The following is an 8,514-nucleotide window of genomic DNA, read 5'->3' as shown; positions in this document are numbered from 1 at the left end:
GGTGGAGCACGTGTGTGTGAACACGTCGTATGAACCTTTGACTCAGCAGTTTGTACAATATGGGGTGAATTTGTCGTTAGAAATGCATTATTTTTGTGAAATAAACTGCTTTTTGAACCATAAGACCGGGGAAGTGTCTCTGTGTCATTTTAAGATTTCTTTGACTATTCAAAAACAGCAGATCTACAAGCTCATAGCGCAGCACCGAGTGCGGCGGACATCGGCTGCGGCAGAGGGTTCATGTGGTTAAATTAATACTAATAATTAATTCATGAATTAATTAATACTTTTACTGTGTCCTTTCTAGAGGACGTTATTCTCCTTGACCTGTGTGTGTGTGTGTGTGTGTGTGTGTGTGTGTGTGTGTGTGTGTGTGTGTGTGTGTGTGTGTGTGTGTGTCTGTGTGTCCGTCTATATTAGCAGAATCATACTGTAGATCTCAGCGTATGCGATTTCCTCATCACATCTATGGCAGATGTCTGCATGAGCTTGTAGATCTGCTATTTTTTGAAAAATCGTGAATATTTGTGCAAGTCTTTGAATATGTATATTTTTTAATATTAAATATAATATATATAAAATTTGTCAAATATTTTGTTCCAGGGACCCCCCAGAAGCAAAGATTTGAGTTACAAATGCTCGCTTTATAAAATATATATTCAAAGATTTGCACTTCACACGGTGCCACGCTATGAGCTTGTAGATCTGCTATTTTTGAATAGCCCAAAGAAATAAAAGAAAATGACACAGATGCGTTCCCAGTCTTAACGGGTCAAATATTTATTTCACTGATAGTTATACTATGTATTAAAAACTTAAATCACAGAACAGAAGGCGAGCCGAGTGCTTCTTAAAGAGTTCACCGGGGTGACATATTAATGACTTCTTCTGTGGACTTAAAATCATGGTTTTATTTGATGGCCTTTCCTGCCCTGGCATTTGGCCTTTGTGCCCTCAGAAGAATTTACAACGCCAAAGGCCAAGTACCTTTGCCCCTAACAAAAAAAAACGGTGAAATTCCAGCCGGCCTGCAGGCAGACTTTCCTCTCCTCTACCTTCCATGTAAACAGAGCCTTTAAAAGTGAAATCCATCAGTTTCATCATGTGCTATACCTGGGGATCTGAACCCTGGTCTACCACGTGGGCCAAGAGAGAGAGAGAGCAAAGTCTACCACAACTTTTTGCCAGAGAGGGAATACCTATACCCACGTGGCTAGAGGGGAGTGCTTAAGAGCTTCAGGCAGTACTACTACGTGTCGAACCAGTGGGTGTCCTCCTACCCTGACACCAGGGTCTTTAATGTCTCAATGGAGGAGTAGAGAGATAGAGACCACCACCTCCAACCACTGCACATGTACAGTTATATTTTAATATAGCATAACATGCAGATTTGTTACATTAACGTTTTTAATCATTAACCCATTAAGACCGCGAACGCATGTGTGTCATTTTAAGATTTCTTTGGCTATTCAAAAATAGCAGATCTACAAGCTCATAGCGTGGCACCGAGTGCCGCACTTATGAGCTGGTATATCTGCTATTTTTTTAAATGTTTTTTTTTTTGTGCACATCTTTGAAGATATATTTTTCAAAGCGAACATTTTAACTCAAATCTTTGCTTCTAGGGCAGAGGTCTTCAACAGGGGGTCCGCGACCCCTAGGGGGTCCACGGAGGTACTGCAGGGGGTCCGCGAAATTGCTGTTTGATTAAACAATATTCTTGTTTGGAAAATAAAAAGTTTTTTTTCTCAAAATGTCAAATTGTCTTTAAACATAACATGAATCCATAGCAAACAGATAAATGGAGGCACAATGCACAATAACATGGTATGTTTATACATATTTTGTAGAGAATTTTTTGTTTTGCACACCTACTGGGGCTGGTGCGTATAGGAGCAGGCAATATAAAACACAATTGTATACATAAATATACAATATATGTGGTAGCCCCCCCTACCCTACGAGGTAGGGGGTCCCTGCTCCACCTCCCCATCAGTTTGGGGGTCCCTGGCCTGAAAAGGTTGAAGACCCCTGTTCTAGGGGATTCTACAAACGTCTTCTAAATAACAGTTTTTTTTTAAAGGTATGTTGCTATAATATCAGTGGTTCATGTCAAGGACCACCCAAAATGATTTGTATTTGGCCGTGGTCCCCCATCTCAAAATATTTTGTTCCAGGGACCCCCAGAAGTTGTAACGGAGTTAAAAATGTTCAGTTTATAAAAAAATATGTAAAAAATACGTATTCAACGATTTGCACAAAATGTTCATGATTTTTTTTTAAATAGCTGTGCCGCACTATGAGCTTGTAGATCTGCTATTTTAGAATAGCCCAAAGAAATCTAAAAGTGACACCGATGCGTTCCAGGTCTTAATGGGTTAAAATAAGTTCCTGATAGCGGTTAGGACTAACCTGGGAGAAGATCAAAATGTCAGACACACATACAAGGAAAGTCTTGTTATCTTATCTTTAACCTGGAAGTCTGTTGTGATACAATATCTCTTTAACAAGACAGAGGTGTGGAAGAATTACACCTCAACAATTACACATTGTTATTATTTTGTTCACCTTTGGTTTATATGTTCTTCTGACCATCTGAATATGGTGAAGTCAAGATGCCATCATGGCACAGAGAGCCTGGTATGTATTGATTTGGGTATAGCTTGGTCCTGAGACACAAGCAAGCGCCTTTCTATAGTCGCTTTCACCCTTCTTTTGTAAAGGTAGCTCTCCACCAAACAGACTACGGATGGGACGATAACCGTTATTATCGTGATAAAAAACACAGATGCGATCCCGGTCTTAATGCGTTAATATAGCATTAAAATCAGTTTAACCTCTTCTTCACCCTATATTGGCTCCGACTCCATTTGCCTCAACAATTACTGATTGATACAGAATTCCTCGACAGGTGCCATGATGGCAGAATACCCCCCAAAAAAACGGGTGCATGAAATCAGCTACGTTTTTCAAATATCACAGGTGAAAAATATCGTGAAACCCTAAAGAAATACAACATCGTGTTGACATGATCAAAAATATCTAAACGTGGGGCAAAAAGCAGCCATCTTCACAGGTTTCTGTTTACCCCGATTAAGACATTATACTTATACTAGACTCACAACTCAGTCTCTAAAGGCTTAGAGATCTACGATGGTCTCTTGCAACGAGAGACTAAAGCGGGTGTGTCCACACCAAGTACCATAACTTCAACGATAAATACAGGTATATCGTTGTACAAACGGTTGTGATTCAAGTGGATAGCAGAGTCCACAATCACAACGATATCCTCGTTTGAATGATAGCAACACTGACAGCCAATCAAAATCCAATCTGAATGTACAGGGCATCACATTCACCATGTTTATAGAACGTTACTATGGCTCACCATGGATGCTCACTATTACTATGTTATATGTCAGTGGTTCTCAACCAGTGGTCCGGGGACCACCAGTGCCCCTTGAGGGGGTTCCAGGTGGTCCCCAGCTAAATGATGGAAAGTTGGTAACCAAATGGACCCTTATACCTTATTACTATGTTATATGTGATGTATTATAATGTCATCACCCTGTAGTGTAGTGTTATGGAGGACACTGCAGAAACAGCATCATCATTAGGTAATGGCTGATGAAGATGAAAACTACATTATGCTTCATTGTGTGATGAAGGTTGGAATCAAAGGCTAGATCTCCCCAAGATGAACCATTCTGATTAAATGAAAGCACACACACACCCCAGGGTCACGTGATTCTGACTGTGTGAGAGTGAAAGAGTGTGTGTGTGTGTGTGTGTGTGTGTGTGTGTGTGTGTGTGTGTGTGTGTGTGTGTGTGTGTGTGTGAGTGTGAGAGAGAGAGAGACTGTTTTTTTCACGCATATAGCCCTGGTCTTGTCGCCTGGTGGGGGGAAGAAAAAAATGGGAAGAGAGGGAAGAGAGAGACCACAGGAAAAGAGGGGGGGGGAGAAGCAGTGTTGCCAGATTCTGTGAGAGAAACAAGCAACCAGTTCTAGTAGAACAAGCCCAAAAGAAGCGACTATCATGGGCCACATGAGCACGTTAAACATATACATCAACCATTTGAAAATAGCCGATCTACAAGCTCACAACGCGTCGCGATGCGACGCGTTGTGAGCTTGTAGATCTGCTATTTTCAAATAAACTCTTGGGGGGAAATAATAATAAGCAGACCTGGCAACGCTGGGTAGAAGGGGAGACAGGGAGAGAGAGGAGGGGGGAGGAGAGAGAGAGAGAGAGAGAAGCCTGCAGCCAGTCACCAGGGGAGAGACATCCACCCTGCTAGCCCAGGACAGAGAGCCTCCCAGACGGTGTAATCTAATTCCTCGTTCCCCGCCGCCCGGAGCTCAATAATACTCTTATTGTGTTGTGTTCCAGATCTCTAGACCCATTCGGCCTGTTACTGATACCTAACCTGATCAATGCTCAGCATTGATCCCTCGTCCACTCCTCTCTCTCTCCTCCCTGTGCCTTTATGAATGGACACTAGGATAGGATGCAACAGAACAGACACCCGTCCATCCAGTGTTTTCATCTATAAGGATGATTTAAAACAGCGCTTTACAACCTTTTTCATGCCCCTAAATTGAATCACATTTGGCCGCGGACCCCCCCCCCCCCCATCTGAAAATGCTTTGTGCCAGGGACCCCCCAGAAGAAAAGATTTGAGTTACAAATGTTTGCTTTAAGAATATATATATATATATATATATATATATATATATATATATTCAAAGATATGCACACATTTTCAAGATTTTTCAAAAATAGCAGATCTACAAGCTCACAGCGCGGCACTCGGTGCCACACTGTGAGCTTGTAGATCTGCTATTTTTGAATAGCCAAAGCTAAGTGGTCTAAAAACAACATGTTTCTCTCGACCAAATGATGGACCCCCTTTGGGTCTGTAACTCTGGGTCCATTTGGTTCCGTTTGTAGACTCTCAGAGTTAAATTAACACTGAGGATTCTACAGTGTGTTAGATCGGGGGGGGGGGGGGGGGGGGGTCCCAGAGATAAATTGGTATCAAATGGGGGGGTCCATGGACTAACGCATAGGCCAGTGGTTCTCAACCAGTGGTCCGGGGACCACCAGTGGTCCTTTGGGGGGGGGTACCAGGGGGTCCCCAGCTAAATTAGTTAACATCGTGCATCATTTTAAACCACTTAGCTTTGGCCATTCAAAAATAGCAGATATACAAGCTCATAGTGCCGCCCTATGAGCTTGTAGATCTGCTATGTTTTGAAAAATCTTGAAAATGTGTGCAAATCTTTGAATGTAATTTTTTTTTTAAGCCAAATTTTTTTAGCTCAAATCTTTGCTTCTGGGGGTCCCTGTCACAAAACATTTTCAGATGGGGGTCCGCGGCCAAATGTAGGCCTATACCAATGTAGGGGTCCTTGGCAAGAAAAATGTTGAAACCCACTGGCATAGGCTATCAAACTGGGGGTCCTTGGAATGAAGAGAGAATCAGTGGTTTTTAAAAACCAGGCCATCAGCTCCATCTCATGTTATCAGGAGACACCCACCCAGGGGGATGGATTTAAATAATGACGTATTTCTTTATTATTATTATTAATAATAATTTCAAATAGAACCCAGCACTCACAGAGATAGGTTTATCGACTAATATCGACGGTATTATAGATAATCGATCGACTGATTGATCGGGCATAAAAAAGGACAGGAGGAGGAGGAGGAGGAGAAGTGATGTTTCACGCACATGATGCATAAAACGCCGATTTCCAAGTCACCACGTTCACCTCCTCTCCTACCACCACACCGGGTCTGTCCGGTGTGCACAATATATAAACATGGTGTCATGTCATCCATCGTGGTTGTAATGGTATTGTTTGACTTGGTATCGCAGGATGTGTCTCTTAACGTTAATGCAGCCCCCAGCAGGAAGAGAGACCATGCATTAACACATCAACACTTTAATGTTTTTTAGATCTGCCAGACCCCTTTGTTCTAAATGGATCCGGCGGCGTCTTGCCGCTGTGTGTAGCCTACCTACCTCTCTCTCCCCCTCTCTCTCTCTCTCCCCCACACACACACACACACACACACACACACACGCGAAAAAAAGAAACACGTTTCCAGCTACAAAACGCTCCGTTTTCTATGCGTCTAAAAAATGGATCAGAGATAATAATAAAAGAAACACTTAGATCTCCAAACAGAGCAGATTGTTCTCTCCACGTTGGATTTCAAAGAGCAGGAGAAATAAAAGGCGTTTTCCAGGCTGACAGACAGACAGACAGACAGACAGACAGACAGACAGACAGACAGACAGACAGACAGACAGACAGACAGACAGATAATAATATCACATTAATTGTATTAGATCTCAAGCAGCAAACCTTCAGGAGAACACAGATCTGATCAGCAACGCTTTAAACCTCTGACTTGAACCCCAACCACCACACAGACAGCATCCATATATATTCTGGGGGGGGGGGGGGGGGGGGCGAACGCGAACATTAGCCGGGGAAATATCCAATCTACAAGCTCACAACGCGTCGCTGCGAGGGACTTTGATACAATGTTGCGAGCGCGGCCGCCGCGCTCGCAACATTGTATCAAAGTCCCTCGCAGACCGCGGTGTGAGCTTGTAGATCGGCTATTTTTTTCCGGCGAAGAGATTTGGTTGTAAATACAGGCTGAACGGGTGGAAAAGCCGAGGAGAGAGAAGGCGATTCCTCCCGATCTAGTGCAGTTGTTGTAACTCAAGTCCCGTTTCTCTCTCTAAAGGATAGAGAGGGGTTTTTCTATCTATCATAGATGTATTTTTGTATCGATTTTGGACATTTTTATATCTACGATACGATAAAGTAAAAGTCAAACACTCGATCAAATACATCTCTGATCGTCTTGATCCAAAAGGCAGGGGTTTTAAAAAAAACACCCAGACATGAAACATGAGCTCAGCTGCAAGCCATTGAGGCAAAGCTCCCTCTTCTCCTTCTTACCTGAGTTCAGAACCTCCTGCGTTTTATTTAACATCCACTCCTCTGCACGTCTGTTAAAGCTCTGATCCGTTGCTCCTCCGTGCATTAAAAAAAACAATTAAAAGCCCCTCTGAGATAATAGCATTAAAATAATCCAAGTGTCGTTCCTCCTCAAAAACATCCAGAGTTCTTCTTGTTGTGTGTCTGTTTCTATCAGAGCGGATTCACAGCAGCAGCACCAGCTTCTCTGGAGAAGCACGACTCTCCATTTGAGAGAGAGACATATTATTGAGGAGAGGGAGAGAGAGAGAGAGGGGGAGAGAGAGAGAGAGAGAGTGAGAGACCTGCCCACTTTACAGACCGTACCATCCTACGAAGACGTGGGGGTGGGTGTGTGTGCTCCAAGGGGAGAAATGATGGAGTGATGATCATTTTTGCTAAGTTGGTTGTTTCTCTTTGTTTGAAATCATCGGATTGATTGAAGAGGATAGTGTCTGTAATGTCTGATGGGGGTTTCCGAATCAGGATGTTTTGTTCTTTGTTTCTATTCTACTTTTGTTTTAACTGGAGTCCTCCAACCCTGTTGGAGTTGGTACAGTCCAACCAGCCTGCCCTCAGATAGTGGTTTATTCTCCAGTCCACAACACAGATGTGGAGACAGAGAGAGGGGGGGGGGGGGGGGGGGGGGGGAGGAAGAAGAGAGGGGGAGACAGAGGTGGAGAGAGGGGGAGACAGAGGGGAAGAGAGAGGGGGGGAGGGGGGAGGGGGGAGGGGAGAGAGAGAAATGGAGAGAAAGATAGAGAGTTGGGAGAGAGGAATAGAGCAAGAGAGGGAGTGAGAAAGGGAGATAGATGGAGAGTTAGAAGAGAGAGTGAGAGAGGGGGGTACAGGGGGGAGAGCGCGAGAGAGAGGATGAGAGGGGGAGAGAGAGGGAGAGGGGAGAGAGTGAGAAAGAGACAGGATGAGAGGGGGAGAGAGAGAGGGAGAAATGAAGGGAGAGGGGAGAGTGGGAGGAGAGAGAGAGAGGAGGGGGGTGAGAAAGAGAGAGGGAGGTAGATAGGGAAGAGTGGGAGAAAGAGGAGGAGAGGGGGGAGAGATGAAGAGAGAGTGGGAGAGTGGGAGGACAGAGAGAGAGAGAGACATGTAGACAGGCAGAACAGAGGAGAGGAAAAGCGAGTGATTAGTTTCATGAGCCAGTAAAGAAATGAAAGCTGTGTTGTTTTCACACGTTTGAATAAAGACATATTTCTCCAATTAATGTTTCTTCATCTCGTTAATACGGCCAGAAAGTTTATGAGGAGAAATAATCCCTTTAGAGTTTATAGTGACGCCATATATCTGTATTAAACACAGCGTATCACTGTATAAACCATTACATTTATCACACACAAACTCATTAGTTGTCAAGAACTGGGGAGCGGGTTTAAGAAAAAAGCAATTACCCTAATAATAATTTAGTTGTTGTCGTGGTGTATGTGTTGGGTGGAAACCTTGCATGACCAAAGTCCTTCCTCTTTTTATTGCTATTTGAATCCTTTTCATTATTTTTG

The 8,514-nt window shown here is 43.5% G+C and overlaps 1 protein-coding gene across 1 annotated transcript in view; it reads right to left on the bottom strand.

Moving 5' to 3' along the window:
• plxna3 (plexin A3) overlaps window positions 1–7,202 on the bottom strand; it is a 182,182-nt gene extending 174,980 nt beyond the window's left edge. Inside the window, exon 1 of the mRNA XM_080445057.1 lies at window positions 6,986–7,202. The gene's annotated coding sequence lies outside the window, so the exon portion shown is untranslated. The remainder of the gene's footprint in view (window positions 1–6,985) is intronic.
• Between the last annotated feature and the right edge of the window lie 1,312 nt (window positions 7,203–8,514).

Source organism: Gymnoscopelus braueri, assembly GCF_963280865.1.
Source record: "Gymnoscopelus braueri genome assembly, chromosome: 12".
In the NCBI taxonomy this organism is placed as follows: domain Eukaryota; kingdom Metazoa; phylum Chordata; class Actinopteri; order Myctophiformes; family Myctophidae; genus Gymnoscopelus; species Gymnoscopelus braueri.
Note: the sequence above shows the minus strand (reverse complement) of the source record. Positions and strands in the feature narration are given on the sequence as shown.